Source organism: Protopterus annectens, chromosome 2.part2 (assembly GCF_019279795.1).
Source record: "Protopterus annectens isolate FY-2018-M chromosome 2.part2, PAN1.0, whole genome shotgun sequence".
Classification (NCBI taxonomy): Eukaryota; Metazoa; Chordata; order Ceratodontiformes; family Protopteridae; genus Protopterus; species Protopterus annectens.
In genome coordinates this window covers 765093200-765118305 of record NC_056730.1, presented here as the reverse complement: position 1 = coordinate 765118305, position 25106 = coordinate 765093200, and positions in this window count along the sequence as shown.

Below are 25106 nucleotides of genomic sequence, written 5' to 3'. Positions count from 1 at the left end.
ACAGATAATGACTCCCAGCTCAGGAAATAATGGTTGCCGACCTGATCCACACTTACACGTCTTAGATTTCCTTTGTCGGCCTGTTGACTGAGGTTATCGTATGCTGCTCGCCATTTTCAGACCATTCAGAGATCCAACTTCGTCTCTTTGCAGAAACCCATCGGATTCATTTCCCAGGAGTCTTCCACGATTACTTTCTTGTACTCGATGGAATAACTTTTTCTTTTTGCACTCAACTTGTCTGGTGGGGGGGGAGGTTTAACTGAAGACTTACGAGACAGGAGCGGCAACACAAAATGGCGACAGTTAACAAGACACAACCACACCCATTCATTATCAAATGTACACATTTTACGTGTGTTGTCTGTACTTCGACCAATCAAAGTACACTTGCCAGTGTTTATGGGCCAAGAATTTCAACCATCAAGTGTGAGTGAGGATTAAGGTTACAGTAAGAATTGTGCAGAACTCCTGGGGAAAAAATCTTAAGAGTTTCTGCAAAGAGAAGAAGTTGGGTGTCCAAATGGTCTGAAAATGGTGAGCAGAGTACGATAACCTCAGTCAACAGGTGTCAATAAAATTATTATTTTACAATTCAACATGTCCGTCATGTGTTGTTGGCGATCTTAACTGGGGCTTATTTTTGGGGTAGGGCTTATATCATGACCACCCTGGAAAACCATGCTAGGCCTTATTATCTAGTTAGGTCTTATTTACTGAGAAATACTTTATGTATATAGATAATATCAACCAACATATTTCTGATGATGGTCTTATTGAGGTGAAGCATTGTAATTAATGTTTGAGGTAATAGCTCTATTTGGTGAGGTCCCATATATGAGATATCTAATAATATTTAGAACAAGAAGAAGAATATATAATGTATATAGGTGGAGTGCTATGCAGGTCTGAGAGTTTTATTATTTCTCCAACTGGCTCTGAGGCTACAAATGGGCTGATAAAGAGAGATATTTATGTAACAAAAAAGACAAAACGAATGTTGGTCATAGAATGAAGGCAGAAAATGCATGTGGCCAACTGGATGATTTGATTTAAATCAAGGTTTTGTGGTACTGCAAAAATGGCTAAATTGCAGCTATAAGAATTGCAATGCATGTTGCTTCTGCAAGCTCTTTTGTGCTGATGGTCAAATCCAGTGGTTGAGTGGGGAGTGCAAGAGAAATGCTTAATTCAATGATTTTCCATTAAATTCAATGTTTGGTCGGTTACTTTTTTTTTTTATTTATATAATTGTCCATCTTGGCATAAGTTGCCCCTTTTCAGTGGAGGCCCAGGGAGAAAAGCTTCAAGTATAATATAGGTACAAAAGGCTCAAAACACAGATAAGAAAAATTAGACCTACTTTAGGAAATTTAATAAAATGAATACAAATACATCTCAAAATAAAACACAAAGTTTTACAAAAGACAACAATACATATCAATAGATAATTTTTGTGAGTGAAGAATAAAATCAAGTACATGAACATAACAGTGGTTCAAAACAATCAAATTGGAAGGAAAAAACAGAAATTAATTTGTGAGATCATGCTTTTTAAAAGTCAAGTGTGAGGAAAACAGTATCTAAACACCAGGAGAAACAAGGTAAAAAGACAAGTCTGAGGAAAAAAAATCAAGGTAATGAACCAGGAGATACTTATGGAGAATAGCAGAATGTAATAAAATAAGGAAGGATATGAAGAAAAGAGTATGAAGTGACAGAAAGTGCCTGGTAAAGCAAGTGGTTTTGGGAGAAAGGATAACGGAGACACAGACTGTAGATATAATATAATTACTATATTGACTTTAGGTGAGGAGTATCATAACTTAAAATATACTCCATGAATGGTTATGAATTTAGGCCTAGCAAGGAGTTCTACAGGAATATAATTTGCATTTTAAAGAGTAAAGGAGCTTTCAGTTTTATTTCTGTCTGTTTTTTTTTTCGCAATATTTCAATTTTGAGAGTGTGTTTTCTTATAAAAATGTAATTTTCAAAATGGACACATGTTGATGGATAGTTTGTGAAGTAAGCAAATGACATTAAGGTGGCTTGGATATTTCAAAAGACTGCCCTAACTCACAGATCTCCTCCAATGCCAGTAATCACTGTTGTACTTGGCATACAAATCCAGTCATCTATGGGTGAGGTCTATGCAAATGTGTTTCTAGGTATTCTGCCCTGGTAAAAGTCCTTCAGAGTATGGTATTTATAGATATCCTTCCTATGCAAGTTATGAGCAAGACAGAGCTGCAAATACAAAAGTGTGTGTGGCGGTTTTACTGTGCAATCCCATGCATTTCAATAATGGGAATCTGCATGAGATGAAAAAGGGCTGCTTTACTCTACTCAGGTTGTTGATGTAGGTAAGTCATGGTGCATGTGAGAATAGGGGTGTATGAATATGTATGTCTGTGTGCCACTGTGTCTATGAATAACACAATACTGTGTGAGTGGGTCTATGCATGAATGTCTAGTGTAAAGCTATGTGTGAATATATATGCCAAAGAGAGAGAGACGGATAAAGAAAGAGAAACAAAGATTGAGAGACTGTGTAGTTTTCTTAGCAAGTAAGGTAGTATTTCATCTGGCTAGTGGAGCAATGCATTAGTTCCTGGGTAATGACTGTCTGCTCTTGTGGGAAAATCTAACTGCTTTATTGTTGTAGCAGCACAACTTGCCTGGACAGCAAGAAAACTCAGCACATTGCTGTTGGTGAGTTGTGCTGCTATGCCTTTTTCAGCAAGTCGGTGGCTGCCATCTTGTTTCTGTAGAGTCTGATATCATCAGTGCAATGTGAAGTAGCTACGTCCTGCTGTTGGAAGGTTATGGCTTGAAATTCAAGCAGAGAGTGGAAGAACATTATGTTGATATTCTGTAGAGATGCTGTAGGTTATATTTAGCTGTTTGTGATATAAAGTGAATTTGCTAATTTATACCCAATATTTTGTTTTTCGACAGTTGCATTTTTTATATAATACTAAGTACCTAACTATACTTTACAGTCTCTGTGATTATGTACAGCTCCTCTACTTTTTCACCATCTGTGCTTCTATAAACAAGGCTTTAAAGATTATATGACACAAATGTTTTTAAAATATTATGCTAACATCAAAATATTTCCATTTGTACTTAAGGTTGATGGTAACTTTTAGGTGTTTTGTATTGACTTTTTAATTGGAATAACCCCAATTCTACATAATACATCAAAAGAATCAAACCCACTGTTTCAGTTCTTATTCATAGCATTTTTAACATCCCATATATGGGTGTTGTTCCTTAAAAATTTTGGCTTTGGAGGCATCCTCCTTATTAATCTTCTAGATATCAAGACTGCTGGGATGTTTTAATAGATGTTTAAAATTAGTACCTCTTTTTTTAAAACCTTAGTGATACAAGTTGCAATCAGATCATAGTAGTCACGCTGTTCTTCAAACATTTCCTTAAGAACCTAATCTTTATAGTGGAACCATCTGGCCTTTTAGAAATTTTTTGTTTTGCCAATGGGGATGGGCACTATAGTAATGTAAAAAAACTGTTAGCGTGAGTACCTTTCCCATGGATGTTAGATGCATAACATTGACTTTTGCAGTTCTTAGAAATGGTGACATCTAAGAAATTAACTTGCACTTTGTTGACACCCTCAGTAAATTGTAAAACATTAGTAGTGGTGTTGATATACTTCAAGAAATTATGTAACCATTATTCATTACAAGTCCATATTAAAAATATTCCATTAAAGTATTGTAAATATTTGGAAATGTGTTGATAATAAACAGAATTAAAATTACATTTCTTCTCCCACCTCCACAGAATGATGTTTGAAAGCACTGGCGATACTGCCACCCCCAATCCCACCCCCATCATATTTGTTCTATTTATTCCCCTTTGAGAAAAACAAAGTTGTTTTGTACAACTATTTCCGTGCAGGCCATCAGAATTTCAGTGTCCACACCAGTCAACAACATGTCCCCATGCAGTGCGTCAAAGAACTATTTCAGGCTGATATTTTTTTTTTTGGGGGGGGGGCAAATATCTTTCACATCAATGACAACAAAAAGGCCTTACTCTAAAAAAATCACATCACCCAATATGGCAAAAAAAACTGACAAATCTTTAAGCATATGTTATTTGTCATTAAAAAATGCTTCAGTTTTTATCCAGCAATTTAGCCATAGGCTTGATTTTAGAACAACTTTCTGCCACTGTAGGTCTCAACATGGGTTCAACCAAGATTTGTGAGTCTTTGGAATATAGAAGATACTCAGAACGATGGGTTTCTTGACTCCATCAAGTCACAAGAAATAATATATTCATGAAACATATCCTTGAGACATGAATCAATTCAAGCAAAAGAAATATTAACTGTTTTTGATAAGGTCAAAAGAAAACTCCATTGCTAAGATACTCAAGCATCGCCCGGAGTACATGTTCTGCACCATAATAACTGACACCCAGTTGGATTACATAATGTATATGGTTCTATCATGTATTACATCACTAAGCAGTTTCTTTCACTCTTGTGTGATATGGTAGAGTATCTTGTACTTCTGTTTGCAAATAGCTCTATTATGAGCTTCACAAGACTTTTTATACGCCATCACAGGAGAACAAAGAAGGAGATTAAAGATGCTGCTGTGATGGAATGTAAAACATATTACCATGTTGACCAGAAAAAAACATATATATATATATATATATATATATATATATATATATACACACGCGCACACACACATACACACACACACACACACACACACACACACACACACACACACACACACACACACACACACACACACACACATAGATATAAATTTAATTATCTGGTAAATATCTTGAGTTCTTTTAAAGCATCAGCAAAGTTTAAATAATCAGAAGGAACTAATGTAAATCCCTTTTGAAACAAACTGCTGAAAGTAGGAGCAATTGTTAAATGACTGCAGTTAACAGTATATGTTGGTGATAATAATGTCACCTTTGACCGCAACTGTGACCTCCGCCTCTCCCTCATGTGCTATTGTATTCATTCTGATGAAGTTCCTGTATGCACTGTGCAAAATAAGGATTTATATTCATATTTACAAATCTATCAATAATGCCTTCAAGGTAAATAGTGTCAAAGGTTTTGGCCTGGCCACATGCACTGTGTGCATTGCATCATCACTATCCACAGCTTCTTTGACTTTTCAAAGATATTAATGAGGTTAACGCCAAACTGACAAGGGCCCACAATTAATACAATTATTTGAATGTCCAAACTAATGAAATCTGAAGTAACATATTCAATAGCCTTATATATGAGACTGTTGAGACTAAGGGGTATATAACCCCCAGAGGCTTTGGTTGGTCAACCTTGTAATGACATTTTAATAGCTGTTGTCCATGCTTTTAGAATGTTACCAGAGGAGAAATTTAGATAAAGAGGTTAAGTAAGGATCCATATTGGTCATATTTCATTCTGATAATCAGCCAGCTTATCTTATCAGGACTCATGGATGAGGGGTGCTTAACTTTTGAGTGACCTTGTTCAATAGTAATTGCAGTGGGTGGCTGGAAGTGTTGAATCTTTGTAACAGCTAAAAGCTGTGGGTGTAATCAAATTTGCATGAAATTTGCCAGCTATGTTAATTAGCTATTCCTTTGAGTCATAGTGCTTTGTATTACATGTGAGTAACTCCAAACATTATTGAGCATCAGTTCTTGACTTCCTGTCACAGTTAAAGAAGTATTTGTAGTTATATTTGGTTTCAATGGCCATTTTAAGTTCATATTCAGCTTCAGGCTTCCTAATGGTTCCTTTACACCATTTACTAGTTTGTCTTAATATGTTCTGACAGTTACAGTAGTTGCATATTGTATATGTGATAAGTAATTTGCATTCACATGCATGCTTCCACAAAGACAAACAGACACACAGGGGTGGCTCGTGCTCTAGGACTGCAGGACTGCAGCCCCCCCCCCACCTGTAGAAAGAAGGAAGAAAAAAAGATAAAAAAAAAATTGTGATTTCCCAGACCTCCACGCCTGTGTGCTTGGAGTTCCTGGCACTCACAGAACTCCAGACTGCTGTGTTTGGCAGTCTGGATGGAGGAGAAAGGCATCTCTGCCCTGCAGCCCAGAAGTCTGTGCTTTGATGACTGCACAGAATGGAAGAAGACTAGACTGCATCGCCCGCAGGCTGGAACCTCCAGCCTACTCTCACATGTCAGGAGAACGAAAACCAGATGCTGTCAAGGAGGAAACCAGCAGTTAGCCTTGCATGATCAGGACTGCTGCCGAGGAGGTGCAGAAACCAGCCGTTAGCTTATGCTGCAGACGAGGAAATCAGCCATTAACCTTGCAGAGATTCAAGACTGCTGCCGAGGAGGTAAGGAAACCAGCCGGTAGCTTAGGACTGCACCAGGAAGATAAGGTTGTGTGTGTGTGTCTATAAGGATAACATAACATCTTCAAAATGAGGCCATTGATTTCAACAAGCCTTAATGGGAAACCACTGGCAAAGCTAAGCAATTAATCAGAATTGGTAAGTAAACAGCACATTATCCATCTCTCTGAATGAAGAGTGTTTCTTCCTTTAGTAATGTTAGAAAATACTTGATTTGGTGGTTACGACTGTAAGTAACTCGCAGTTAGTAGCTTACACTGAATTAACATTTTTCTACTGCTTTTGTCGAATGTAAGACTTTTAACATCATTCAAATCTGACACTCAGGCACATATCGATGCGCTAATGAATCAGACTAACATGGGCACCCTATAGAGATATTTAATTATTACTGTTTTGGGTCGAAATTGATAAGCAATGTGTTAGGGATTTTTATTTAATTATCTCTTGTACCCACCCAGTAAATCCATTTCTTAATTAGAAATAGTGCATTTTTGATAGCAGAAGGTACCGGTGACACCTTTCTGAACAACAGTTATTGGTGGGAATATGCAGTCATCCATTAAGCAAGCCCACAACAAGTATTCATTTAAAAGGCTGTTGTGACTTAAAGTGAATTAAATTTCAGCAAGGTCTTTTCAAATAAATTGCAATGTGCGAGTCTTTCAGGAGTAGTTTTCTTCTCCAGGTAAATCCATAGCTGCAGTGGAAGGTACTTGACTACTGATAACTATCCATCCAAAATGTGGAAGGGTTAGGATTCTGGATTTCCTGACTTCACGGAGCATCACAGTCCAATCCTGTAATCTGCCATTGCACCTGGCATGACAATTCTTTAAATGTGCCACCAGCTGGCAAGCTATCTTATTTTCATTTAAATAAACGAGAATCATCCACTTAAAACTTGTAGACCTTTTCTGATCTTGGGTCATTCTTGTGAAATTCCAGCACATTTAAGAAGAGTTGCTCTATATATAGCAGGCGAAAGCAGCAATTACCTGAGATGTGGGTGCTGCAGTTACAAACAACATTGTTCGTGCCTTTTTCTTTCATTTTTTGTACTGTTTCTGCTAGGATAGCCATCTGTTGCTTAATCTGATTTAAATACAGAAGACCACTGTTGTTGAAAACTTAGTGAAGGGACAGAAGGTAAAGACTCTGCCTCTTAATGCTATTCTTGGCTGGTATTTAGTAAAAGCCAACTAGTTAGCAGTTTCTGAACCTCCTTACCCAGAAAGACTGGCTATTCTAATGAAGAACGGATGAATTACAGCAGTTTCCCACAATATGGTGTGTGTGTGTGTGTGTGTGTGTGTGTGTGTGTGTGTGTGTGTGTGTGTGTGTGTGTGTGTGTGTGTGTGTAATGCCTCAAGTGCTATATACTGGTGGCTAGAGGGAACACATGGTGGTTGGTAGAGAATACTCAGGCTTGAACCCTGTACCTTTGGTGCAAGGTGGCTAGGGCCTGAATTCCATACCCACCACCATCTGTAAACAATTTGCTGATTTTTGCCTCATATTTGTTCTGTTCCTCATAAAATTTGTGGTTTCTGTATCTTCGTTTTTCTTTGCAAAGTCAGTAGTGCAGTGGTGCACTGGTAGCATTGTTAACTGACAACTACAGGTTCTCTGCTTTGATTCTTGACTGGGGTGCCTTCTGTGTGGCGTCTGCATGTCCTCCCATAATACAAAGACATGTGTCTGGAGTGTCTTTCTTCCTGCTCTGCTCAAAATTGACTTTTGTACCAAGTCAGACTAGCTTCTTGGCTAACAAATGTTAAATAAAAATAACAGGCATTTGAATTTCAGACTTTATATTCTTCAGAAAGTACATGGTAGCACAAAAACTTTTATCCTAGCAATTTTCTAAGTTTATAACATGGATATTTGAAATTTGTCCCTATTTTTGGAACTGTATTCCCCCATTATTAGCTTTGTCCAGTTTTTTGTGCTAATGTTGAGAGCTATGGTGAGAACTGAATTCACTGAATATGTTTGAGGGCTGTATTCCCCCATTAATGGCTTTGTCCACATTTTTTTGCTAAGAGGTTGAGAGCTATGGTGAAAACTGAATTCACTGAATATGTTTTGGGGCTGTATTCCCCCATTATTGGCTTTGTTGAGGTGTTTTGTGCTAAGAGGTTGACAACTATGGTGAAAACTGAATTCACTAAATCATAACCATTTAAGTTTCAGTCTTCCTCTCTTTCACAAAACAGCTGATTTGGCATAGTGGTATGTTGCTGTGGCTGTTTTGCACAGAGTCCCCTTGGTTCAAGACTTGGCAGTGAAATGTATGGTGGTAACACCGCATTTTATTCTAGCAACTTTCCAACATTATACAAGCAATGTTTAAAATGTGTCACTGGTTTCTGGGTTTTTGCCCCCCCCCCAATAAATTTCAGCTTTTTCCAGATTTCTTGTGCTGCAAAGTTCAGAGATACAGCTGAGTGTCGAGTAGATTTTAAAAGGAGCTGAGAGCTACAGGGGAACAAAAGTTTAGTGCTGCTTATGCTGAGTCGGTTTGCATTGTTATTAGCACAACAGGTAGTGTACTTCTTTTGATGCAGAAGGCTGTGGGTTCTACTCCCACAGTGGGTAGATGCATTGCTGATACTGTGCTGTGTTGTAAAGGGGCTGCATGCTGCAGTCCTTTTTGGCAAAGATACCTAGTAACTATGAACTTGTTTTCAGCTTGCTATCCATTCCCTATTGCAATATTACTAGCTTATCATTTTTTTAATGCAACATAGGCAATTTATTCCTCAAGGCAACAGGCACTTTATTTGAAGATGAAACAATGGCATATAAAGTTGTTTGCTAGCAGCAACCTCTTCATTAGTTACGTATTTCTTTAATGTGGAATTATTTAGATGACTTTTACTTCTTCAGAGATTGCACATATTTACTGATACTGGTGGACTGTAGAAGTTTGAGTAGACTTTTATGATGGAAATTTTCTGAATTTGGTGGTTTTGTCACTGGTGCATGCATTTTGTTTCATTGTTTACTGGAAAATGTTCAAACAATAAATTTAAATGTCCTCTAGCAACTGTACTGTATTGTACAAGGAATATAATTTAATACAATCAGGAAGGTGTATCAAAGAGCATGTGTATGTTTCGTGTTCAAGGGGCCTGTGATTTGATAACGGCCCAAAGTTAATATCTTTATCTGCTGCTGGCAAAGTGTATTTTCTTTGAATGTTGGTTTCAATGCTGTTTCAATGAATGTGAGTTTCAAGGGCAGAGAAGTTTTAATGTTAAGTCTATTTTCATTGTGAGACTGCATTGCTTTGTTTAGCAGATAGTGTTTGTGCTGTAAAATGCAAAATAAAATTTTAAAATGAAATCCAAATCATCGCAGAAGTAAAGCAATATGCACGTTACAGTGTTTATGGTAAATGGGGTGAAATAACCAAGGAATGGGACATTGGAATGGCTGCAGGGGGAAGGCTCCATTCAACCATGATTTTGTGAGGGGGGTAGGGCAGCAAACTCAGACAGCCCCGGCTGAACTATAACTCTCAACTGTCCAGATTTTTGCAGAATGAATAGATTTTTACTTCTTATTTTTGGTTTGTTCCTCATAAAATTTGTGGTTTTCTGGCAAATCATTTAGGAATGAAGTCACTAAATGACAGACATTGAGTTTCAGACATCATACCCTTCAGAAAAATGCATGCTGAATGAATAGATTTTTACTTCTTATTTTTGGTTTGTTCCTCATAAAATTTGTGGTTTTCTGGCAAATCATTTAGGAATGAAGTCACTAAATGACAGACATTGAGTTTCAGACATCATACCCTTCAGAAAAATGCATGCTAAAGCAAGACCTGTTATTCTATCTACTGTCTTAAGTTTATACAAGAGCAATTGTTAGTACTGTTTGTATGTTCCCCCAATATATTTGACCTTGTCCAGATTTCCTGCATTAAGTGGTTGACGGGTACGTGCAAATAAATTGCTTTATAGAATTAGGAATATCAAAACCTCTCAAATTTCCCCAATTCTGGCTCAAAATGTTGCTCTCCCCCTAATAATCCCTCATCAAAATGACAATTTTGGAAGGAAACATGGAGGGTTTACAATTATAAATAATTGTAATGATCAGAGTTATAGATTACTTTTATTTCAGAAATGCATGTAGATGCTCTTATTTTGTCAGCTACGCAAGTTAACAGTATTAATATTAAAAAGGTGTCCCTTCTTTGACAGGTTCCCAGCTGTATTGTGTGGCAATTTTATATTTTTGCATCACATTTTTGGTCTGTTTTTCATAAAATTGTGTTTTTCTGGTAAATTATCGGCAAATCATTAAAGATTGAAGTTAGAAAATAATGGCAGACATTTGAGTTTCAGATTTCATACCCTTCAGAAAATTCATACTAATGCAAGACCTACTACTGTTCTATTATCTTTCTCAGTTTATAAGAGTAATATTTAAAAATTGTCCTTATTTTTCAGCATGATTCTCACTTCTCTGTATGGCTTTGTCCAGATTTCTTGCTCTGAGGTTGAGAGGTATGAGTGTCAGAGCCATCACCATCAGCCAGAGACATTTCAAATTGTGACATACTTGTTGCACCCCACTCCTCATTGTAACAGCTCTGGATGTGCCCAAGGAAGGCAAGGAGCAGTTATGCAGTGTAACTGTGCAGAGTATTCCCCCATCCAAGGTAGACTGCAAGTATGACCATGGCTTTTCATCTGTCCTTGATTTTGCGAATGTTCGGGTTTTCTGTCATATTTTTATACTGTTGATTTATGCTTCTTATTACTCAGAAAACGCATGCTGTCACAGTGCCCTGTTGCTCTGTGTTTAAGTAGCAATGTTTTAATGACCATCAGGTATGCTTCTCAGGGATTGTAAGATACAAGCAAACTTTAATAAGCATACTGTTAAAGAATTACCACCATTGAAAGCCTTTTCGTTGTTGCCATGCAGAGAATATTGACATACCTAGATAACATATAAGCCTTACGTATTGAAATGCATATGACAGTATTTGTAGTAAAGGACAGGATTACAGTATATTCAGAAGCTCATTACATTTGTTGGAGACTTGCAGTTATCTTTGCAGGCTTTACCCGTAAACTAAACAGAATGCCAATCTATCATGTGTGGTCCATAACTTGTGCAGTGATCCTTTAAGCAATTTATCTTCAGCTTGTTTCTTGTTTGCTGTTCATTTTTTACTTTGATCATGTCTTTCCCATGAAACAAGTAAATATTTGTTGTCAGACAGCAGGTCTTTTTTGGATAAGAAACATTTTTACAAGTAGAGGTATCACAGAGATTGCTACTTTCAGTATGTTACTTGGTAATTTTATAAAGTTGACTATAAATTATAATTAGAACTGCAGTGCAAGGAGAAGTGGTTTGAGTTGAGTGCTGCTTGTTTTTTTTTATACTTGATTTTGACTGGCATTCCAGTAACGTATTTAAAAAGTAATTTATTTTTTCATGCCTCGCAACCTTTGTGTTTCCATCTAGATATTAAGTAAGTTGTCATATACCCAATGGATTGAAATATTATTTCTTCTACACTTCATTTTGTCTTGATTGGACTTTCGTAATGACAGTTTGGCACCCAGGGTAGCATGTTTAAAGTTCCAGTTGTTGTGGTTTTGCGCATAACTCCACCCCTTTCTAGTTGGCTGCACCCATTCCCATTGGCCCCACCCATTCAGCTGTCTCCTGCTGCCCTCCTTTAATTTGAAGTCACCAGCTGCCACTGCAGACACACACACACACACACACGCACACACAGGCACACACACACATGCACACATACACGCACACACACACAAACACACACACACATACACACACATGCACACACACGCACGCACACATACACACATACATGCACACACGCACACACACACGCACACATACACGCATACACACACACACACACACACACACATACACACACACGCACACATACACGCACACATACACACATACACACACATACACACACACACACACACACACACACACACACACACACACACACACACATGCATGCACACACAAACCTCTACACATTTCTATCAGTGATACTTTTAAACTCAACTAGAATGACCCCAGAAGTGATAATGACAATTTATAAACATTTTAGCACTTAGCACATTAATTGCTGAAAGAAGATTTGAATTTATCAATATTAGAAACACTCCTTTTAAATCTAGCATCAAGGAGGGCATCTACTACCATTGCAAAAACTGTCTTTTTGTTGTTTTCATCAGAATCAATACTGAATAGAAATGGGCAACTTTTCTCTAACTTGTAAAGGTAGGAAATGTTTTAATTTTCATTTCATTTGCCGATATCTTTTCTGCATCTATTCCAAATGAGAGTTAATAGCCTTTCAACTGTCCCTTTATAAATATTCTTCTGTAAATTCTCATTTACTTTCTGTTAATAGAATGTTTATGTGCAGAGTCCCAGTCCAGCCCCAGTTCAGATTAAGCTGCCATTTTCTGCCTCATATCATATACTTTTCTGTTTTAAATTAAATTTGCGGTTTATTTTTGTTTTACTACTTGCTTGATTTTTGGCAATTCAAATTAATTTGGCCTTTATAAAATGCTTAAGGCATTCATCCTGATGATATTCATATCATATTATGGCTTTTTAGCTCAGTTTGTGATTTGTTTCTAGTACATCATGTTGTTTTTTCCTAATACCCTTAAAAACTTGAGTAAGTACTTGGTTCTAATATATGAAGCAGCGAGACATGCATATTGCCCCTGATGCATAACCCAGTTTTGATGAAGCATTGTTTTTTTTTTTTCTTAAATATGACCATTTCTAAAAAGGTAGCTGAATGCCTTATGTTTCCTTTACCAGCTAGAATAGCAATTAATTCTGCATTCTTTCATGAATTGATTGATTTCTGTTCACACCCTTTGGGATGGTCTGGACATATCTATTAAATGATGCATTACAAGCACACCCCTCACTTGCATCAATGTTATTCTTTACTGTGCTCTCATTTCGTTTCAGCTGAATGGTTCCACTCCTTGTACCATGAGTGCTCTCTTGTACTTGCATGATGGAACACTTCATATGCAAAATGCATTGCATTAAATTCTCTCTAATTGTTAATATTACTTTTGCTGTGCTGCACAGTTTCTTTTTCATATGGATGTGTGTTCTCTTTTTTGTGCCTGGCTGTCATGTTTGAAAATATTTTGCCACATTTTGCCAAGCTGTCTCTTAACAACATGCACACACCTAAGATGAACCAAATCTGCAAAAAAGTAAAACAGTTAGCAAAAAATAGTCACATTTTGCCAAGCTGTCTCTTAAAAACATGCACAGACCTAAGATAGACATAATCTGCAAAAAAGTAAAACAGTTAGCAAAAAATAGTCACATTTTGCCAGGCTGTCTCTTAAAAACATGCACAGACCTAAGATAGACAAAATCTGCAAAAAAGAAAAACAGTTAGCAAAAAAAAAGAATAAATAAACAAATAAATAAATAAATCAATAAATAAATCAAAGGACTTGATCCCAGGCTCAGTAAAAACGGCTTCTATAATGTATTATAAAAATACTTAGTTATGCTAAAGATTACTGAGAGCAATGAAAGGTAAGCTTGACTTTGGAGTATTCCCTTTTAGGTTTTTGTTACACTTCCTTAGATTGTACAAGCAAGAAAAACTGAAATCTTAGTCAGTCATGGGGCATAAGCATTACAATGGATCTTTGATGATATGTGACTTTCAAGAATGATAATAACGCTGATGGTATTGTCAAATCACATGCTACCTACATAAGTTTATCAAAGCATCCGCATGAAGCAGACACTGAAATTCATAGCCCTGTTGGGAAAATCATATGCACTAGTAGATTTCTAGCCATGTCTAAGTGTAAGGACACTCGTCTTCAGTTTTAAGTTTATGTGGTGAATGGTCCATCCATAAATAATTTGCTCGGTAAAACTCTGGCATGTAAAATGACTTTGACAGGCAGAATAAATAATGTCAGTACAAGCCTAATGATGACTAGAGTTGTTACTACTAAAAGACTAAGAAGCTTAAACAAGATACCATAAATGATCAAGAGTTGGAATCTGTTATCCAACATGTATAGTAGATGGCTAAATCACTGAACACAAACCAAATAGCTCATGCACTGGTACAGCACAGTCAGAGCAAAGTTATCAGAGCATGATGGTTTGCCTTTATATTAAGACAGAATCATATTTCCCCTTTTTCAACAATCTTTTAAGTGTTGTGTCAAATACATGAAGATCATCAAAGAATCATTGAGTGCAAAGAAAGAGCCAAATTGTCAGTGTGGTGGCCAAAAATCAAAAAACAAATTATCGATTTAAAATTATTGTGTCAGGTCTGCTTTATGCACAAAAACTTGTTGAGATGTGAGTCACTAAAACCAGCGCTAATACTCATAATCCTTGGCAAAAAATAACTGCTAATATATATGCATTTAATAACTGCTACTGTTGTAACATAGAAATAATTCATATATCAACCACAATTAGCTATCAAGTAATATTCAGATTCAAGAATATGCTTTCAAAGTACTAACTGTTGAATTAATTACACTGGTACATACTTGATGTCAAGTGAATTTGAACAGTTTGTTGCTAGCTATGGCTTCAACCATACTTTATCAAACCTTCATTATCTACAATTGAATGCTGAAGCCAAGAGAGAAGAACATATAATCTGATCCTCACAGAGATCTCAAGTCAATGCTACTGGAATATGTTCTTCACAGCTAATGCTTGGAAGATGAATGCTAAATGCATGCCTATATTAGAGTCAAAGCTTGAACATATTCTTATTCCAAACTGTCACATAAATATAATGATCAAAAATCAAACATTTCAAATAAAACAAATCATTGCTGATGTCACTGCGCATTATTATTGGGTTGCCACCTTTTCAAATGCCCAAAGTGGGACATTTTTGGTACAAACGTCAGATTTTGCAGGCTGAAACATACCCACAGCCAGTACAAAGGACAGAACCTCATTTTTTGCCTAAATAAAAGCTTATTCTTGTAGCATTTTGGTTGCTTATTCTGTTTCTTATAACATTTAGGTGTTTCAGATACAGAATAACTGTTGTATGCAACTATTACATAAAATATAGGAAATAATTTTGTCCTAAAATCTCAGGACATCTGCCATTTTTACAATATTTTTGCAGGACACAACTGCCCAAAGAGGGACTGTCCCTTGCAATGTGGGACAGGTGGTAACCCTATGTGCATACCCACTATGCATCTTGCAACAAGGTCAAACTGTCCACTTGAAGTTAAATGAGGAGAAAAAAATGGAACACAACTGGCAGAGTCATTTGAGTTCAGCTAATCATAGTGACAAACTGTCTGCAGTTCAACCTAAACAATTGAGAGTGATTGTTTCTGTTCCAGATACAGCTGACTCTATTTTTTTAATACTAGCTCTGTAAAACACTTTATGAACAGAAAAACAAAACAAAACAAAACAAAAAAAACTCCAGGATTTTCTAGCATCTTACAGGTAAAATAAATGTGTATATAAATGAACACTGTTCCAAAATCATCCAAAGTAGCCTCAACAACTTCACCTTATGAGCAGTTTAATTTGATAAGAATCTTGAAATGGAGCACTCACTCGAAGCACTCCTCAAAATGGAGAACATCGACATTTGTGCTGTAATGCAGACCTGGTTTAAAGTGGCAGAAAGCACCCCTGCACTACCAGGCTATAACTCATTCCACACCTTTTGGCCCCAAAACATGGACTGAAGCTCCAAAGGCGGTGGTGTCTCCATATTCATAAAGGATATGCACACCTCCAGACTAGTAGCACAGCATAACGCATCTGAGAAACCAGATACAACTAACATTGGATAAGACTGCGATGCAGGTCATAGTCTACTATAGGTCCCCAACCATGTACCTAGACTCTCACTCCATGTTCCTAAGCACCCTGGAATCTATGAATGTCCAACCCATCACTGTCATACTAGGAGACTTCAATTACTCCATCAACTGGGAAAACTATTCAAGCACCAGTACACTGGCCCAACGCTTCCTGGAATTCATCATTTCCAATGCCCTGGACCAGCTCATTCTGACCGCCACTAGAGGAAGCAACGTCTTGACCTGTTTATTACTAATATGGGTGACTGTTGCTCTACACCAATAGTCAATCCCTCCCTGGTCATCTCTGACCATAAACTCATCACCATGGAAATCAATGTTTCACCTACACCCCCCACAAAGGTAGCCACCTTGAAAAACTTCTCCAAAGCTGACTTTGGACTCCTAAAAACAGAGGTGGCAAACTTCACGGCACACATGCCAATGGAAAATAGCTGCATGACTGCTAATTCATGCACCGATGCACTGTATGAACATGTACACAAATGCATGGAACTAGCCATACTCAACAGAGCCAAGACTCTCTCCTCCAAAAAAAAGGGAAGCTGATTTGGTGATCCCCTTCCATTAATAAACTCTACAACAGAAGGAAGAAGCTGTTGCAGAAAAAGGTAAAGTCCCAAGACTGGAAAAACTCCCTTAATAGTCTCAACAAAAAGTTGAACTCAATCATCAAATCATCCAAAGCCAGCTATGAAGGCAGAATTGTGGCAGATATTAAAAACAATCACAAAGCCTTCTATAGCTATATCAAGAGCCTCCGTGGCAATACCCAGATTTGCTCTGAGATACTGCACAATGGTACCTCCTATACACAGCCAACAGATATTGCCAACATACTGGCTGACAGATTCAGTGCCAACTTTTTACTCCCCACAACCCCCAAAGGACCAATCACAATACTGGAGGAATACCAGGCACCCAATATTACTGCAGCACAGGTTAAAGGTGCATTGTCCAAGGCCAAGAATACAGCTTCCATGGGACCCAGTAATATCCCTGGGTGTATTCTACATGAACGACAAAGTGAACTGACACCACATCTGTGTGCCCTGTTCAGTCACAGCCTCACCTCTGGCTTTGTCCCTACTGAATGGCGCACTGCTACAGTCATCCCTCTCCATAAAGGGGGAGCGACTACCAACCCTGGGAATTATCGGCCCATTAGCCTGATGCGTCTGATATATAAAGCTATGGAGCACATCATCATGGACCTGATTAACAAAGATATAGAAAATCTCCAAACACTAGACCCAACAAAATTTGGCTTTGTGAAAGGGAGATCATGCCTGCTCAGCCTGCTTGACTTCTTTGAGTCAGTCACCAGGGCTGTGGATGAAGGTAAGGAAGTGCATACAGCCTACCTTGATCTGGCCAAGACCTTTGATACCATTCCTCACACAGGAATTATTAATAAACTCACCAATCTAGGCATCAACCCCTATATCACTAGGTGGGTTACAAATTGGTTCACAGATAGAACCCATAGTGTGAAAGTAGCAGACTCCAAGTCAGACTGCCGACCAGTCACGAGTGGAGTCCCATAGGGATTGGCCCTGGGTCCTCTCCTGTTCAGCATCTACTTCTCAGAAGTCCACACCACCACAAAGGAACTCTGGCTGACCAAGTTCACAGATGACTACCATCTGGGAGCCATTATTAACTCCCCAAGTGATGCAGAAATCCTACAGAAAGGCCTCACTGAGACAAATGACTGGTGTTGAAACTATGGCCTTAAGCTTAACACCAAAAAATACGTCGTCATCCCATTTGGTAAAATCTCAGTTCCCACTAATTACCACATCGATGGGAGACCACTGAACACTGAAGGTGTTATAAGAGATCTGGGGATGCAGTTTGACAGCAACCTCTCCTTCGACCACCACATTGCCACTGTGGTCAGAAAGTCCTTCTGTGTGGCACATTTCATTACCAAGGGTTTTGCATCCAGGTAGAAAGAGGTCATTGTCTCTCTCTACTCTTCCCTCATTAGACCAATCATCGAGTATAATGCCCCATTTGGCATGTACCTCACTAGACACCTGCAACAGCTGGAGAGGCCACAGAAGTACCTCACAAAGAGGATCATAGGCATTAAACACATGTCCTACACAGAATGACTCAAAAGACTCCAGCTATTTGCTGTCTCATATCGCCTATTTAGAGGTGATCTCTGCTTGACTTACAAACCAATGTCTGACCCAGCTCTTTTAGAAATGTTACATCTAACGAAATCCCAATCCCTCTGCACCACACACTCCAGATACCTTAACCTCATTACCACAATAAACAGAACATGCTGGAGGGACACGTTCCTCACCCAGAGTCTGCCCATGCTCTGGAATAGACTTCCCATACATGTCAAGCAAAGCACCTCACTGACCCTCTTCCAGAGAAATCTTGATGAGTGGATGGGTAATAGAAAGTTCATCCCTGGGATCACTCCAGTGGCTCTACTTGATAGAGCCACTAGGAGCTAATGTTGGGTGGCATGATGTCAGGGCACTTCTATGTGCTAGGCTTGTAAAGGCTCCAGGGCCATTAGCCTAGTACACACCTATGAGCCTATGAAAATGGCAAGCAATAGAGAATAAAATCCAAATAGCAAAAATTCTAGTGCCACTACTTATATACCTTCAAGGCATTAAAAAAAGACATAAAACATACCTTTTCATATATTTAAATGGCATCATAGGATGAAAGTAGTAATTACATCAAAAAGATATATTATAATACCCTCCTACTGGGTGAAATAGTGTTTATAACTGTATGAAATAATGTGCTATAACTTATATAATTATAATTATATTAATTATAACAATTTTATATTCATTATATAAGTAAACAAAATATTGCTTTACATTTGAATGTTTATGATACTTTTGTGCATCTTAGCAAAATGCAAATGCATTCCTAACATTATTACTTGTCAAGTCATGTAAATGCTCTTTCATATGTATATTACAGGACCAAATGGCAATGTGTTTATAAGATCTAGTGGTATTAGCAATAAAACACAAATTGCAAGAGCAGTGATGCAGTAAATCACCATTTATGAGTCACATATTATATACTGATGTAGGGTAAGTTATTTTCCATTAATATGCCAAGTATTTCTTCTATAAATATATTTATGCATGATGGCATTTATACAAGCGTGTCTGACCTAATGACCAATGGGTTACCTACATATGGATGAGGACTGAAGTCTCAAATGTGATTTACCTGAAATTTAACCTAACGAGGATTTGGCAGTCTTTCCTAGGAAGTCAGTGTTGATGAGTTGTGCTAATAGTGATGCCTATTTTTGTGGAAATGTCTGCTTTTTCATTTTAGTGTAACTGTGGAGTTGGTATACATAAGTCTTTCTTTTCTTTTATAATAAACGCTATCCCTACTATGTTTTCTGTTAACCATTTTAACCTTCCTCCTGTTTTATTACATTCACATCTTTTCCTGTTATTGCCCATACAGCTCTATGATCAGGAAGCATTGCCTCTTGAATTCTTTCTTTTATCTGTTTTATGCCTTCTAAAAATAATCTGTGTTATAAGTAAACCCCACTTATAAGTTTATTATGCCCCTGTTCATATACCATCATTCTTCTAATATCACTGTAAATGCATTTCCTTTTCTGTTATTTTTTCCATTCCATCTTTTGGCTTCCTTTACCGTTTCCTTACTTTAGCCCAAAAGGTCCTTCTGCTTTTTTTCTGACTCAGAACTCTCCTTCATTTCTTCTTCTTCCTCTGTTTCTTACACCCACATTGCCTTCTATTTCTGTATGCTTCTCTTTTCCATTAACTGATTTATCATTTTCTATGTTTTTATCTTGTTCTCCCTCACCGCTGCCGTCAGTTCATCTTTATCTTTGCGTTTATAGTTTGTATTTCCCCTTCACTTTCCTCATTGACATTAATCAATGGACAATTAAACTAAAAGCTTTCCTCACTTTAGCAGTTTCTATAACATGCTTACAGTTTTTTCTGAAATGACCAAACTCCCCACACCGTCCACACCTGCATTATGTACAGTCCTGAATTAAATGCATTTTTTTTCCTCACAGAAACGAAAATCCTTTAAGCTTTTCCCAGTACTTAGCATTCCTTTTTTCATTCATTATTACCGCATTAGGCATGTATTGCAACTTGCTATTTTCTGTTTTAAAGTTACAAAAACTTTCCATCCTTCAGTCCATACATTTCTGTCATCCACAACCTTTTTTGATATTCTGCACATCCTGACATAAGTTCAGAAAAAAATGTAACTCGTTTACTTCTGTTTCAGTTGTTCTAAATTGTAACATCATCTTTCTTTTTAACTATTGATATAAACAATTCTTCCAGGAAATCTGCTCCTCTCCTTTCTACATGAAATATGGACAATGCCATAAGTAATAGGGAACGAAGGCCCAAAATCAGGAACAGATTTGAAATATCACCATTGCAAACTAAAAAAAATATATAGAATAGCAGGTCTTTAATTAGCATGCATTTTTTAAAGGATTTAAAGTTTGAAACTCAGGCAGAAATCTGGAAATTCTGTAAAAACATATGATCTGGAAAGTTGAAAGGTATGCTTCTTTCACAGTCATTATTTTTTTTCTGCTAGTGCAAATGTCTTAAAAGTTATTTCACAGAAAGGCTAATTTCTTATGTGCATTAATACCCTTATGTCAGACAAACTAATTTCTAAGGACATAACAACATTGTCTAAAACAAAGTGCCCGTTTATTTGCTGTTCATTATTTTTTCACCCATACCATTTGCCTTTACCTCCAGCTTTCAAAAGCTCCAGCCTGTATCCGCTATACCTGGACATATTTTTCTTTGTGAAAGTTTTCACCAGGTCCCAATCCAGCTGCTATATAAGTCTTTCTTTTGATCATAGAACTATCAGTCTCTCTTTTTCTGTACCAGCCTTTGCTCCAACTTCCAACAGCACAACACAAAGCACAACCTTAAAACCAGTTACTGCATTGGCCAGATGCGCCCCTTCTCCATCCACACAACTGTTTGTACCATCTTTTCTTTTCTTTTACCTCCTCTGTTCCTTCTCTATCCACATCACCAAGTATTTTATCCATCACAACACTGCATATGGATTCAAATTCTTCTAATTCTTCTTTATCCATTATTTTTTTTGTTTAACACAAGTCATCCAGAACTGCTTAGTTGCCCTTCTTTATTACATTTTCTATTGTATCATTCTCCTCATCACTCAATTCGGCCATTTTGAATTCAATGATTACGGGTAATAGCCCTTACCTGCCACCTAGAGACCATCTTACAAAGAGAAGGGGTTATATTTCTCTTATTGCATTAAAAAATAGAAACCAAATCAAAACAGAACTTCTTGCATTCATTTACTTACAAAATCAGTTATTTTTGTAATCATATAGTTATAATTACAAGCCTTGTTAATACATATCCTGCTAAAACTACACATCCAACTTAAAACTTCTTTCTTTGTCAATTCAATCTATACAACAGTTCAATAGCATAGTAGGTCAGTAGCATTATAATTAAGTCATACCCCTATTGCAAATTCTTTGTAATGCAATTATTTTCCAGAGAAAAGATTTAATTCTATGACATTCTAAAAAAAAGACGATTGATAGTCACTACCTGAGCACAAAAACACTTATTAACTGGCACTTTTTATGACCACATCTCCAAATACAATTTTTAAAACAGTATATTTTCATATCATTATAATCGTGGGTGTAAACTGTGCTGCATTCTACAATGTAATTGATCCCACACAAGTGCAAAAAAAAGACTTGACAACAAACCTTAATTACTGAGAGTTCTCATCAAAAACCATATTAAAATCAACTTTCCATCACAGTAAACATTATGTAAATCAGTCGTATCATTGTCTATATCCTTAATATGCTGAACACACATTTTTGTTTTCCATTTAACCAACAATGTGCCATAGCAATCTCACAAAAACAGAAAAATAGAGATTCCTAACTTTACTAGTGTCTGTATAAGCCCAGCTGAATGTTGTCTACAGGATGCATCATATCCAACATCCCATCCTTCCTGTCCCTCTATAAAATTCCTCTTCTGATCAGGTTCAGTCTTGAATTCCATATAGTAGAGACAAAAATATCTAAAAAATCTGGTTTTATATTTTGTTGGAAACAAAGCAACATGCCTTAAATAACTGCCTTAAAAAAATATGCATGTTTTCAACAAGTACATTTTTTTATCAGAAGTCATTTGCATTACTTTCCACTTAATTATACAACATTACATTCCTGTAAAAAATAGATTATAGGTTAATTTGTGGTTAGTAGGCCAATGATCCCTTGAGGGTCTTTTTAATGTTAGCCTTGCTTCCCAACTGTATCTGGCAGGTTGCTATTCTAAGGCCGTTTTATGGGGTATATGTAAACTTGAGCATTGGTGGTCAAGCATTTACATAGGTGACAAATCAGGGGTAATTTTCAGATTCTCCATTAACTGGTCCAAGTTATGCTTCAACTGGGTTATGGAAGAGCTCTGAAAGACATGGATGGGAAATTTGCTCCAGAAAAGGGGTAGTCTAAGAGACTGTCCCTCTCATATGACTTATTTATATTGCAAGTGAGGCTTATCCATACATCAGATAATTCTGATGCTATTTGTTTTGTGAATGTACAACAGAGCAATCAGAGTGGTATTAGAGAATTCTTTATAGGCCAAACATAGATCTGCACACAGTAGCCTGTAGGACACTGAGAACAGGGGCAGGACTTTGAGGTGTTCCACATAGGACATGTTATTTATGCCCAGTATTCTTTTTCTGAGGAACCTCTGTAGATGTTCCAGCTGTTATTTATGCCAAGTACAGATTGAAGAAGGCATTATACCCAGTGACTGGTCTGGCGAAAGCCATGACATCCTTGGACCTAGATGCCATGATTTTTTTATACTTTGAGCAATATAGAATGATTTCCTTACCACCATACATATGTGATAGTCAAAGGCCAAGTTATTGTCTAAGTGCTTTACTAGATCCCTGGCCACTGAGTCTACTCTTTCAAAAGTATTCTCAATATGGTAATTTCCAAAGATAGAGATCTTCCTAAAGGATAATAGGATAATATTATACATTTCTTGGCATTGAATTTTAAGCCATGGCTCTGACATCAGTTATATATCTGTGTCAAGCCTTCTTGAAGAGTATTTGTGTAATTTTGGGTTTCTGTGAATATACCCAGTTTGCAATCATCCACAAACTTGCTCAGCCAGAGGAACTAGATGTTAGCCCTGACCTCAGAGAAATAAATACCAAAATGTAGCAACACCAGGACTAAGCCCAGAGTGACTTCACTAGTGACTAATCTATTTGTGGAAGTAGACCTCTATATTTACTTCTTGGGTTCTAGCTGTGAGCCAGGTGGCTATATAGCAGGTGACACAGGGGTTTAGACCTAGTTTTGTGAATTTGTCAATAATGTCCAAGTGGGGTATTGAGTCAAAAGCATTAGCCAGGTCAAAGTAGGTAGCATGCACTGTTTTGCTGACCTTCTTGAAGAAGTCCAACAGGCTGAATAGACATGAGCTACCATTAACAGAACCAAACTGTGTTGAATCCAGTGGGTGAAAACTTACTATGCCATTGTTTATTATTTTCATAACAATTCTTTCTATGGCTTTGTATATGATACTAGCTAGACTTACAGCTCTCCATAAGTAAAACCAGGAACCAATACAGGATAAAATCCACAAAAAAAACAGAACCAAAAGGTGACTTCCACAAACTCGATCAGATTTTATTTAGTGATTTCGTCAGCATATATCAGTTGACTTCTTCAGAATAATTAAAACTGAAGACATGGTCTTCATAATTCTTCCCTTCCCAAAGCACACGTGCAAGTGACAAATAACCAGACTTACAGGTCTATTAACCAGGTCTGTAGATGGACTGCCTTGTACAGAGGAGAGACAATTGAAATCTTCCATTCCCTTGGTGCAAAGCCTATCTGAAAGCTTTTGTTAAACAGTGATTTTAGTGGACAAATAGGTAATGTTTCATGCCATTAAGGAGGCATACTGGAACATTATCATAAATCACTGAAACCGTGTCCTTGGCCTTGGAAAGTGCACTGAGGACGTGTTCCCTAGCCATAGATGGGGAAGTTATATTTGAAGGTATTCCTGAGAAGTTTCTGGGTGGGGAGAGTGGGGTATAATTGGGATAAAATTTGTTGGCCAGAAGATTTTCTCTATTTGCCAGCCCAGTGTAAGTGGTTCCATTTACAATTAGATTGGAAGATTGCTGTGTATTGCCCTTGATGTTTTTGATAGCAGAAGAATGCCTTGTAATTTTCATTTGCCTGAGAGGCTAATTTTATTACACATTTAGCTTTGGTAGACTTGATTATCCCTCTAAGTTACTTGTTAAGTCTGATGAGGGAGATTTTACATTGCTCGGCATTGCATTTCCTAATTTTTGGTCATGGTTTTCTTTTTTTTTGTTATACAGACTATTGATGCTGTGATTCCACCACAGTGCTTGTTTTTTGAGTTTGTCATGTGCTTTTTCTGGATAAACTATTGATATGATTGTATTAGGGCTTCTGTGAACAATCCCCATAGGCAGTAGCGTTTCATGGTTTGGGGGAAACTAAAATCTCTTAATAATAGGAAATTTCCCTTAGAATAATTCTTAAAATCACTAGGGTTTGCAGTGGTTTGAAAGGAGACAGATTTATATTCCAGCATGACCAATGAGGATATTACACTAGGGGGATGCACTGTTCTCCCATGTTTGTGAGGTGTTATTGGTTTCCTGGATCATAG